Below are 13,629 nucleotides of genomic sequence, written 5' to 3'. Positions count from 1 at the left end.
AAGCAGCTCTACAGAGAAGGACCTGGGAGCGTTGGTGAACAAGTTGACCAGGAGCCAACTGTGTGCTCTCATGGCCAAGAGGGCCAACAGTACTCTGGAGTGCATTAAGAGAGTGGTCAGCAGGTCAAGGGAGATTCTCCTTCCCCTCTACTCTGTCCTAATGAGGCTGCACCCAGAGCATTGTATCCAGTTCAAGAGAGACAAGAACTACTGGAGAGAGTCCAATGGAGGACCACAAGGATGATAAGAGGACTGGAGCATCTCTCTTATAAGGAGAAGCTGAGAAATCTGTGGCATTTTAGCCTGGAAAAGAGAAGACAGAGAGGAGACCTTATAAATGCTTAAACCTAATAAATGCTAAAGGGTGGAGGTCATGAGGATGGGGCTGGGCTCTTTCTACTGGTGCCCAATGACAGGACAAGGGGCAATGGATACAAACTGGAACACAAGAGGTTTCACTTGAACTTAAACTTTGAGCGTGACAGAGCATTGGAATAAGCTGCCCAGAAAAGTCATGGAGTCTCCTTCTCTGGACAGTTTACAGTTTCAAAACCTACCTAGAAAATGCATTCCTGTGCAACCTGATCTAGGCATACCTGCTTTAGCAGGGTTATTGGACTAGATGATCTCTGGAAGTCCCTTCCAACCCCTACCATTCTGTGATTTCTTTCCTATAGCTGATTACTTAATACTGCATTTACTTACCTAGTTCATATAATTTCCATCCCAGCCAGGAAAGACCTCATTGGGTGAGGAGAGAAGGTTATGAGAAGACAGAAAGGGGAAGGGGGAACATATGAACAGGGAACTGTCTCCAGCAAGGCACCTTTCTTGACTGTTCACTGTGATCCTGGTTAGGAAAAGCATTTTGAATTAGAACAGTCTCTTATTTGAGTGCATGTGTCATACACTTGTCAGGCACCAGTACAGGTTAGAGGCTGCCCTGCTGAAAAGCAGCTCCACAGAGAAAGACCTAGGAGTCCTAGTGGACAGCAAGTTCTCCATGGGACAACAATGTGCCCTTGTGGCCAAGAGAGCCAATGGTATCCTGGGGTGCATCAAGAAAAGTGTGTCCAGCAGGTCTAGGGAAGTTCTTCTTCCCCTTTACTCTGCCCTGGTGAGATCATACCTGGAATGCTGTCCCCAGTTCAAGAGACAGAGACCTGCTGGAAAGAGTCCAATGGAAAGCCATGAGGATGCTTAGGGGACTTGAGCATCTGCCCTGTGAAGAGAGACTGAGAGAGCTGGGGCTGTTTAGTCTTGAGAAGAGAAGACTGAGAGGGATCTGATCAATGTCTATAAATATCTGAGGGGTGGGTGTCAAGGGGAAGGGATCTGATCAATGTCTATAAATATCTGAGGGGTGGGTGTCAAGTGGAAGGGGCCAGGCTCTTTTGGTGGTGCACAGTAATAAGACAAGGAACAAAGGGTTCAAACTTGAACATAGAAGATTTCACCTCAGCATCAGGAGAAACTTCTTTACAGTGAGGGTGACAGAACAGTGGAACAGGATGCCCAGGGGGGTTGTAGAGTCCCCTCCTCTGGATACACTCAAACCCCATCTGGATGCATTCCTGTGTGGACTACCCTAGGTGATCTCTGGAGGTCCCTTCCAACCTCTGATGTACTGTGATACTGTGATACTGGCCAAACTTAGCTGAACACCTGACACCATTGTAAAGATATAGTGTGGAGCAGTTGTGATACCTGACAGTAGTGAATGACTTCCAAATCATCTGTGGTATTTATACATTATTATAAGAGTAAAGAAATGGGTGCATCATTTACTTCTGAAAGAGGAGAGAAAACACTTTGATTTACTCCTAAGGCCTGTTTGGTTAGAGAAGGCTTTTTACAAAATAAATTATTTTAATTTTAATTAACTTATACATGGATGTGTTTGGTAAAGCAGTTGATTTATTTGGCAGCTGGCTTGTTTGGGGTTAAAGATGCTGTTCTAAAAAGTTATTGAAATGCATTGCATAACCTTATTAAGCCAAAAAGAAAAAGAAAAAAAAAAAAGATACTGGCATAAATCCAAAGCTTTTTTAATCCATGTTTGAAAAGCACATATAACCAGCACTGCACTCTAACAAGCCCAGCAGCTGCTTGGACAAGAGAAATTATTCATGGGAGATCCCATTTGACAGTGTCAGCAGGTCACGAGCTGATGTCAGAGATCTTATGGGCATAAATGGAGAACTCAGAGCCAGCCCAGCACTGCAGCCATCTATCTCATTCACATAGTCACAGTTTCTCATGTATGAAAGCCACTACTTACCAGAAAAGTCAAGCTTGCCAGAAACCATGGGCTCACCACACACCTTAAAGGAGTACGGCTTTGGGCAAAACAGTGGCAAATTGGAAGGACTGAGACTGCTCCTGAGGGAATAACTTGGAGCAACAGGGGCAAAGGAGCAAATGTAAAGTTGTCATTTAAAATGCCTCTCTGCAGTTGCTCATCCCAGACATGCACCTTTGTGCCTGTGCATGTCTTAAACTCCCTTGCAGGCTACCTCTCATCTTCCCAATCAACTCAACTATTCACACGTGAACACAAAATGCATGCATATATTTGTCTACCTCTCTCTCCCTACCCCTCACCCCAGCTACAGTGTGAAGATTTGGGCAAGTACCAACTTCCCAGGTATTTCTTACTAAGGAGCTGGTGGAAAATTACCCAAGGAACCAAGAATGTGTCATTCAACATCTACCACCCTCATGAAGACAAACAATAGGAGGACCCTCCCAATGCAAAATGAGGCATGCAGTTCACCTGGAGAAAAAAAAAAAAAGGCAACAAACCAACAAAATAACTCTTACCTGCTAGTGGAGTAGAATATCACTGTTGAGTGCTGGCTAGCCTGATATAATTCTATTTAGGACTCTAGATCTTCCTTACAGGCTGAAAATCAATATGCTTAAAAGTTTCTTTCTGGCTTAAAATTGCAAATTCTACGCTGCCATTCTAACATTAATATTTTCAGTTATATTGGCAAACCTGGGATGATTTTTTGTATGTGCTATGAGTGTTTTGCTTCCTCGGGCTGCAAGAGATTCAGAGTAAGAAAAGAAAATAGGAAATTTTGCAAAATGTAGTGAAACTCTTCTTCCTTTTGCCGGTGGAAAGCTGTACCACAGCTTAAAAACTCTTCTTTACTGATCTCATTGGAACTCTGATGCTGTTCATGTTGATTCAATTTCTATAAAGTATTGATGTTCCTTTTCAGTGAGGAAAAATGGGAAGTATTTAATGGTGAACCTTTTGTTCATCCAGCAACTGCTATTACTCTAAAAGCTTTTGTTGTGCCAAGTGAAACTATTTATGGTTGTGGTAAAGCTCTCCCTTTCTTTCACTCCTATTCTAATAATAGCCCATTCAGATAATTTTATTTGGGATAAAAGCTCAGTTTCACCCCATCTAGGTTTAGCCCATAGCCAGGGCTAAACTCTAGAAGTTGCTGTATCACCTAGTAATCCCTCCTGAGCAGCAAAAGAGAACTGGGAAAGGGAGGGAAGACCGATGTATTGAAATGAAAATAATGAAACAGCAATACTAATATCAATGCCACTAGAAACCATACAAAGTTATACTCAGTAAAGATACAGTGGTCACAATAAACAGGAAGGCAGTCCTCAGGAGCAGGAGAGACATACAACCCCCCATCCTCAGCAAATTTCCTCCTTTATAAAGAGCATTCATTTTATGGTATGGGATACACCTCTTAGCCAGCTCCTGGTTGGCTAACACCATCTCTTAGCATTCAGCTGCCTCTGCTAACAGCCTGCATACCATTGCTGACCTAGGATTCTGTCCCAGCAAAACCATGACACACCCTTAATCTTGAATGATGAGCTGGATAGCAACAAATAATCTCTGTTCCACCATCTTTTTCAGTTGCACCTGGTCAGTCAAGTTTTTTTATTCTCCATGTATTAATGATGTATGATATTTAGGAGATATGGCAGTTTTAGGCTGAGGCCTAGGAAAAATTTCCACAGATTGAGTAGAAAGTAGTAGAACCTAAATAAATTACAATTGGATGTAAAGGGAAAATAAAAATAAGGTCTAAATAATCCCATTGGCCTGATAACTAACATGAAGTTAGTTGTATAAATTATTCAGTCTCTTTTTTGGCTCTTTGCTCTAGCTGATACTAGCTGGTTGCTTTTGCTTGGCTCTTGCTGTCCTTGGCTGCGTTCTTGTTGTGGCTAAGTACTATCAAGCTACTCTCTGCTTTTCTCCTCTTTTCTCTTGTCCCTTGTACAGAAGGGAAGGAGAGGGGGAGAGGAAGAAGCTATTGGTAGCCCCTGGTTTTATCCAGGGGGGGTTCTTGTGTTGTTTATAAATATAGGTAAACATTGTGTATTTTGTACATATTCATTGCATTTCATATTTCTAGATTGTAGTTTTGCTTGTAGATATAGCTTCATTTGCTTTTCAACTGAGCTGGTCTGGCAATTTTATTTTGGGGGGTAATTTCAACCCACCACAGGAGATCATGACATCCATATTCTTGAAAATAATTTACTGTATTAAGTATTACAATGTCTCAATCTTGTTAAAGCCTGGAGTGTCCCAAGCCTTGTGAATTGAAGCCAGTTCCAGTCGAGCTCCTGCCAAGAACTTCAAGCCATTAGCTGCACATTAGCAGTCTTAGAAATCAACTCCTGCATCAGTAATCACAGGGAACCCTCAAAAAGGGAGGAGTCAGAAAACTGAAAATTAAATTTAAAAAAGGTCTGCTGAATGGATTCTTGCTGAGTCTTTCCTTGCCTGGGAAAGCCATATGTCAGCATTTCCAGAGAGGCCTGCAGCACTGGGGCATCTTCTAAGCACACATAGCTTGTGATTCACTCAGCTTTGCTTTAAACTGTGACTCTGCCACAGCATTATAGAAACACTTTCAGACACTGGAGGGAGCTGAAAGGCTACTGAACCAGTTTAGAAAAACCTGATTTAAACTTGCTTATTGGTATAAGACAGAATTTTCCCTTAGTCACTCTCGAATGCAACAACAACAATAAAAACAAACAAAAAAAAAATCAGAAACCAAAGAGGCTTTTGCCTCTTTGCTATCTGCTTACTAAGAGAAAAGCTAAATAAAGCTTATATTTAAAAAATATAGTCAGGAGAATAGCCATGTCTGTGTGGAAAATTGACATGTCAGACATTATCTATAAAGTAAGGATCATTTGATAAAGCAGAACAAGTATTAATTTTATTCTTGTCTCAGCTAAGCAGCTCTTCCAGGAGGAGACACCTGTGGCAGATAAAGCCTGGGAAGTACTGGCCACTCGATGCTGGCAGGCCATGTGGATTTTACAGCTCAGGAGCTGTGAGTGCCAGCCCTGTAATCAGTTCAAACAAACTTCAACTGACAGGATAAATTACATGAAACACCCCCACACACATGTTTCATAAGTGAGGCATTAATATTTGAAACTAGCTCAAGCACTTATCATGACCCTACTTCAGCTTTCTTCAGCAAACACAACATATAAAGGAACCAAAAAACTTCTGAGAGCCTTTTCTTCTTACTTCTACACAAATGACAACTTTCTACCTGGTAGACTACCTGGCTGTGCAGCGAGGACACAATTTACTCTGAACAGATATTTCTTTGAGGAACAAAAGACATTGGAGGGCTGTGGGACCAAAGCGTCTTGTATGTTTGGAGAAAAAGCACTGTCAGTGATACAGCAAGGAAAGGCAGTCCAAGAAGGAGAGAGAGAAACAAGCCACCACAATATGCTTTGTTGTACCTCAATAGCAGTGAACTCTTCAAACCAAATGGTCACGCTGAAAATAAATTGGTAATTACTGGACCTAAGTTCCTGCTCTTGACTTTAAAGAAGTGCAGATTAGTCACTTGATTAATAACTCAAAGTAAACAGAGCAGAGCGTACACACCTTTGCAGAAAAGGAGAGGAATATTCCTCTGAACAGAGACTTACAAAACAGCCTAAATCCTACTTTGACACATGAAGCACTTTCCCAGCATCATACGTGAGATCCTCTTTCTGAGATGGGGAAAGCCATTTGCAACAAGCCACCATATTTTACTAATTCCTAATGCCCTCCTTCTCTCACCTGCCACATCCTATTCATTGCTTCCAATGAATCTTTTCAGGGGAAAGAAATCTAGGACAGTAAAGGCAGCAATTCTGTGACTAAACCAAAATGTTGTAGTTTAGGAAAGCTTTTTAATTCCAGGTGCCATCTTTTTGTACAAATTTCCTGATCCTGCTCCCTCTAGGTGATCAAATTTCACAATGGAGATTTGTTAACTATTAGTTAGGCATCAATTAAAGTATCAGAAGAAGAGGGGAAAAAAAGCTGTACTTACTTTGCAAGGCTATAATCCTGGTAAACAAATCAATGGAATGGATACAGCACGAAGAAGTAGCTAGCCGTGGTGAAACCTTGCTTGAGCAGGAGTCTCTGTTAGCTTGCTGCTTGCCTTAATTTGTGCACACACACACAACACTCCCTACTCCCTCTCACTCTCGCTTTCTTTTTTTTCCCTCCCTTAATCATCCTTAGTGGCAACTCCTACACTGGAGGAGAAAATGATTCACACCAGAGTTGTCTTTGCCTGCCCAGCTACTGATGACAACAAGCTCTAGCAGGAAAGAGCAGCCTTTGTGCATTGCCTTCGGCAAGTGCAGTACAAAAGGCACTAGGCAAGAATGAACGAAGACTATGAAGGTGAGACTGTGGCAGCAGATGAGCAATTAAAAGACCTTCTGAATAAAACCAATAGTCCCAAGTTACATTCGAGTTGCTGCTCTTTGCAGAAAAATTGTAATTGTGAAGAAGACATCCAGGAACACAACCAAAACGGGTAGGGAGTGCATGGCTGCAGGCTTTGCATCTGTATGTGCATTAAGAGTGTCTTAAATCTGTCTTTGTAAGGGGCATATGTGTGTATTAGGTGGCTTTAAAGCCCAAGGCCAGAATGGAGTTAACACTCAAGGAAAAATATCTGTCCTTGTTACCATAAAGCAAGAGCTTACTCCCATAGGCAGCCAGGTCCTCGGCAGGGGAGCAACATTCCATGCTGCTAGCTGTCTCCAGAGGAGGGACTGGAACAGAAAGTCTGGTCCCTTCACTTCCAGGATGCAGGTTGCTGGGTTTATGTCATACAGTCCACATTACTACTGATGAATGTGACAGGATGAGAGAAGAAAGTGAGAAAGAGAAAGATGATGGTCTAGTGCACCAGGTCTATTTATATTTGAAAGATGTACATTCAGTTCTTAGCAAGGAAGAGATGGCCTATCCCTGGTCCACAGCATTCCCTGGTTGGGCAGCCAAGCTACCCACAGCAGGGAACACAGCGAGTACTTCCTGGAAGGCCATGGCTACACTTCAGTCCCTGTAGAAGAAACAGGGCTATATAATAGGCACAGCTCAAGTTCACACATCAATAACCCCAAGTGGCCCTGCATACTTTTAGGCTCTAAAAGGTAAATGCTAGGTAATTGAGTTTGCATTCAGATTTGCAGTGCTGGCACGCTCAGCTGCCCAAATGAAAGGGCTAGGAAACCAAAGGATTTGTTTTCACCACCGACACAGTGCATCCATGGTGACAGTGGGAACTGGGAAGCTGTTATCTCTGTCTGGACTGACACGTTCCTGTGTTGCTTTGAGCATAAATCATGCCATGGTGTCCTGATTAGGTCCTACCCATGTTTCCTTCCAAAAGCCTCCTAAGCTTCTATTACCCAAAAGAAATTACATTTTACTTACTGTGATGCAGATGGGGTTCACCTTCCAGCATTACCAGACAACAAATGTAAATTTTCTATGCCTTGCCATAAGTCCATAACAAAGACAAGGCATGGATATATTTAAGTGTCAAAATAAGATAAAGGTCAGCTGGCTAAACTGTGACATCTGGACCATCATTCTATGTATCTAATTATGCCTTCTGCAAAAGAAATTTTGATGAAAATCCACAGTAACATTGGCTACCAGACTCTTCTCACATAGCTGCAGGTAATCTAAAACCAAACATTGTCATCTCTGCAGGAGTTCCTTCAGACCCAGGTCTACCAAGTAGGTTCACTGTAAAGTGACTCAGAAGCTTCTGGATAAACTGCAGGGGTGTGGTCAGCAGAGAGACTGCCTTAAGAGAGACAGCACAACTCACCAGATCCATTTCCTTGCTACTGATACATGGGAAACAGAGATATAAGTAGGTACAACAATTTCTTTTAAAGGCTAGAAAGGCCTCTACATTGCCAAGCTAGTGATGTTCAAACATCACTCAGCCTCCACTAGATTACTGCTCTGTGGTAGCTGATGTCTAGCACTACACAGCTGTATGGAGTCCTTCAACCTGGCCTAGTTACTGCTGAGAAATTAATTATTTCTGGTCATGGTAGTACCATGAAACTAATAATGATTGCTAATTGTGATGATTCAAATGAAGGGGTCCACACTGGCACTGGTAATGGAGTGGCTAGGAGGGCAGGCCTATTTCTCCCAAGAATGGGTATTTTGGGCTTATTTGCTGTTGGAGGTGATGATAAAATAATGGTGAATTCCCAATAGCTTCTTATTCTTATTTATGAGAGTTCCTGACATATGACTGAGTCTTACTTATCAACCAGGAAGATGTGGAAAAACAGAAGATCACAGGATCACAGGTTGTTAGGGGTTGGAAGGGATTTCTGGAGATCTTTGAGTCCAATCCCCCTGCCAGAGCAGGACCATATAATCTAGTGCAGGTCACACAGGAACACATCCAGACAGGTCTTGAAAGTCTCCAAGAAGGAAACTCCACAACCTCTGTGTGGAGCCTGTTCCAGTGCTCTGTGACCCTTATAGTAAAGAAGTTCTTCCTCATATTGAGGTGAATTTTCCTGTGCTGTAGTTTACATCCATTGCCCCTTGATGCTAACTGAAAAGCAGAACATGCTTAACCTCAGGTAGTTCAGGTTTGCAAGAGAGAAGTGAAGCAATTCTCACTTTCTCAGTCTGACTAAATGACAACTACTTGCATCAGCTTCCCAAGCTCTTGCATTTACCTTTCACTGAATTACTATTGTTCAGTTTGAGCTCAAGGTATTTGCAACACACATCTATTATACCTGTATTTCTGTCATGTATAATAGAACTAATAACAGGATTTTTCCTTATCAAAAAAAATCAAAACTGTTTTTAAGTCCTCTGTGAGTTGGACACATCCTACTGTGATATTATCTCAGAAAATAAGGCCAAAACAATGGAACACTTTTGACTATTAAAGTCTGAAGGCTTGGCACACTGATAACTTACAGTCTACTGATAAAGCAACAACTAAGATCTTGTCCTCACTCTTCCAGGTCTTCAACAGCCCAATATACAACACAAGCTAAGATGCTGCTGTATACTAGGATCCAGCAGTTACATATACATGTCTTCACCTATGAACCAGCAAGCCAGACATGCTTCATTGCAAAAGGGATGCAAGCAGCCAGGTGACTCTCCTGTTACTCAGCCTGCTTTCTGCCCTTGCTCCCATCAGCTCTCCCTGCCACTCCCTTTGAACACCTCCAAGTGCTTGTCCCTACATGCTGCTGAATGGGAAAGGAAAATAGCCTTCTCTCTGCTCTTTGAAAAGGATCATTTGGGGGAAGGGAATAATCCTGCTGCTCAAAACACAATGGAGAACTAATTCACAGTGTCACAGTATCACAGTATATTAGAGGTTGGAAGGGACCTCAAGAGATCATTGAGTCCAAGCTCCTGCCAAAACAGGATCACTTAGAGTAGTCCACACAGGAATGCATCCAGGTGGGTTTTGAAAGTCTCCAGAGAAGGAGACTCCACAACCTCCCTGGGCAGCCTGTTCCAGTGCTCTGTCACCCTCACTGCAAAGAAGTTTCTCCTTATGCTGAGGTGAAATCTTCTATGTTCAGGTTTGAACCCGTTGTTTCCTGTCTTACTACTGTGAACCACCGAAAAGAGCTTGGCCCCTCCACTTGACACCCACCCCTCAGATATTTATAGACGTTGATGTGATTCAACTATTTCAGAGACTCAGAGAATCCACTATAGTCTTTTTTTTTTTCCTTCTCCCAAACTCACTAATGTTCAGTGTATGCCTGATTGCAATTAATGCTGTCATGCTTTGGAGACCACATGGGAAATCATCTACAAGTGGGCCTGAATAATGAATGGAACAAACTGGTGCATTCTTTCTACACTGCCAGTCACGAAAGGTCCTCTAACTGAGGTACAGCTTTCATGATAAGCTTTGGATATTGCAAGGAAGCCAGTGACAGGAGGTCATTCATACACTTTTGTTTTGATTCAGTGACCTCCGAGTTTAACACAATAATAAATATTCAAAGGGTAAGATTGTGGTGCCTGTTAACAGGTACATACAAGAACTTTTCATGTTCTTCACATGGGTCTAGATTACTATTTAGCATAAGAATTAGCAGTTAGATTAAGCCATAGCCAAAATATTTTTCAGTTTCATAAGAAATGCTAGCAAAAATCAGACAGTTACAAGCCACAAGTTAATTTGAAAGAAAAGCAGAACAATAATAAAGTGCTGTTCTATGGGTCCATTGAGAGAGACATAACTTGAACAGTAAGAAGCTGTCTCTGTCCCTTTTCTCTTTCTTCCCAAAGTGTTTGCACTGATAGGCATAAAAGATGGTGTCACATAGCAACACACTGATTCAATGTGTATAGTAGCAATACAGTTTTCTTCAGACACGTCTGCTGACATAGAAGTATTACTCACCGGTGATTACTTCTAATAACAGACAGGAAATTAATTCTCATACTTAACGTGCTCACTTTTGGGTTTTTTTTTAATGACACCACTCTTGACTGGGGTATACATTTCATTGGAGAAAAAAATTAAGTAGGCAACCAAACAACTGGCGGCTTTCAGTGAGAACAAAGCCTTTAATTTTGCAAATGCAAAATGAATAACCCCATGCATTGGAATCAGTTTCTTGAGGATTTTCCTTAAAGGCATTGCTCCCAAGATTTAGCACCAGGCATAATGCTTGGTGTAATACAAATAAATCACCTTAAGAGATAGATTTGACTGACTAGCTGGAAGAGCCTGTGAAAATAGCCTCACTAGGAAGTCAAAATACGAGGGGAAATCCAGAGATGCAAAAGAGACAAAAATCCCCTTACGTGTTATTTTGAAACTTTCTCTTTTCCCCACTGTAAAAAGACTGAGATTCAGTGAAACGAAAGTAGAGAGACAATGCTTTAGATTACTTTGGATTAATTACTTTTCACTAAAGCATCTGTGATCCCCTCTTTCCAGGAAGACAATGTTTTTAACCCATCCCTGTATGCAGTGCTGGTTCAGTGTGCCATTTCATGGTGACACAGATAATACTCTCTTCCCTTCATCACTGATGCCTGCAGTTACTGCACCACCTTCCTTTGCCAGGCTGGAACTATGACTCAAAATCACCTGCCTTACACTTGTCTTAGGAAAAAAATGCAGGCACATTCATGTTTGTCATGTTTCCTCAGTATTTTTTTTTCGTTTTAGTGATACTTTCAAGTCTTTGAAGGGCCACTCCCTAGTATTGCTTAGGTGAATGAATCCACCTTATTGAAACTACCTTACCAAGGTAGCACCAGTGGTGCTTTCTCTACACATCCACAATATATTGTGCTTGAAGTATAGAACTGTGGAGGACCTCAACTGGTGAATTCTTGGCATCATAACAATCCATCAGTAAGCTTGTAACTGAGCACAGGAGCAATGTTAGAATTATCTTCCTTTGTCTAGTAAAATACTATCTATAGGGGAATAGGATTGCTCCTAGATAAATGTGGAAACTCTAAAGGGAGGAGAATGCATTGCCATGAGGTAATTTAGCAGAAGTACCTTTCCCAAGAGGAGTCAAGGGAGCAAGTAGTCCTCTCCCTCAGACACAAAACTAGTTTTAACTCAGAACTTCACCAGTTTCTGGAAGGGATTACATTACCTTCTCTGTCCACCACAGCAAACCTAGACTCTGACACACAGCTTCCCTTCCAGCTCATTGCATCTAATAGTCCCTAAAGTGTCTCATAACATACAGAGGAAAGGAGTATGAGAATTGGAGTTGCTTTTTTCCTTCCTCTTATTTTTATCCATTGTCATCAGTGAGTCACTTTATTTTGTAACCCAAGTAGTTATTTGTCTGTGTGATTAATGCAGATGAAGGCACACACTTTCCCAGAGTTGCTTATTGCAGTTTCATAACCTGGATATATGCATATTAAAGCAAAATAAAAGCATACAACCAGTATTTGTTGAGGATTTCACTGGAAATGGGTGCTCATAGGCTGAATTTTCTCCTGCTCTGTGTTTTCAGTGGAAGACAGAGATTAAGCTTTTTTTTATCCCTGATCATAGCTAAAACGAGGCATGAACATGTTAATTCTTGCTTCTCTAGTTGGTCTTTGGCAGATCTGTTAAAGGCAATCAAATCAGTGTGCATTCTTAGCCACTACTTGAAGGAACACAGCCTGCACATTGTCTGCATGATCAGTAAATTAGAGAAGTTAAACGTGCAAACCTATCTTGACTTCCAGATATAAAACATACAACTAATGGTCCAAAACTCAGCTAATGTAAACTGATTGGTGCCCATAAAAGCAAAGGAACTGTTCCCATACACAGCAGTTGATTCAGCTCATATCACCACCAACCCAGGAACACTAGACTTGCATCACAAAACACATTAGAAAGAATATTATATTAGGTCATAATAGAAAAAGCATTAAAAGGTTTTAAATTATAAAGAATTATTCTATATTTTACAAAAGAAAGTGTTAGGACTGGATAACAGAATGCTTGCTTTTCACCTTTTCAGTTACATTCACCCAGGTGATAGGTAACTATCTTCTTCAGTCCTTCTGAGATCTAATGGTCCTATTAAACCCTATGGGGCAATTTCAAAGGGCAGTACATGCATATTCCAGTAAATTAAAACTTATTATCACAATAGCATTAACGTTTATATAAAAGGAGTGGGACATAAAGATGTAATTAGGTCTATAGGAACTCGTGGCAATACAAATAACCAGCCATCTGGCTGACTGAGGTCAAGATTCAAACCCCACTGTGAAGGTGGCTACTGACTTCAGTGTGGTTTAGGTAGAACAAAGCAACAGACTTGTTAGTGAGAATTGTATTGAAAGGTGAGGAGAAAGTGTTGTACATGTGGGAGGAATATAGACAGTTTACGGTAGAATAAGAGCCTGGTTCAAAGAGCTTCCTGCTTAAAATGAAAATTATTCTGCTAAGAGTAGCTTGGCTGAAGAGAAAGTTGAATGACTTATCTATCCAGTTTCTGCTCCTTTCCATAGAAGACCTAATTAAAAGGCTTAGGGATTAATAAAGAGGGATCTGAGAGGGAAATGCTAGCCCAGAAATCTAGCGCAGACTAGACTGCAGTAGCTGCACAGCCTACTACTCCTAGTATGGTTGATTGCCTTTAGTAGTTGTAGGACTTCCTTGTGCTCCCTGAGCCTGCGTAAGTGAGAATTGCAGCAGCAAGTGTCTCACCAGTGCTCATCCTCCTGCACACCACCACTGCATCTTCCATACTGTAGAAAGAGTTAACATAGTAGTTGGAAGACACCTTGGATGACACCCACAA

Source organism: Indicator indicator, chromosome 6, assembly GCF_027791375.1.
Source record: "Indicator indicator isolate 239-I01 chromosome 6, UM_Iind_1.1, whole genome shotgun sequence".
In the NCBI taxonomy this organism is placed as follows: domain Eukaryota; kingdom Metazoa; phylum Chordata; class Aves; order Piciformes; family Indicatoridae; genus Indicator; species Indicator indicator.
The sequence above is the reverse complement of the archived record's forward strand: the minus strand, read 5'-3'. Positions refer to the sequence as shown.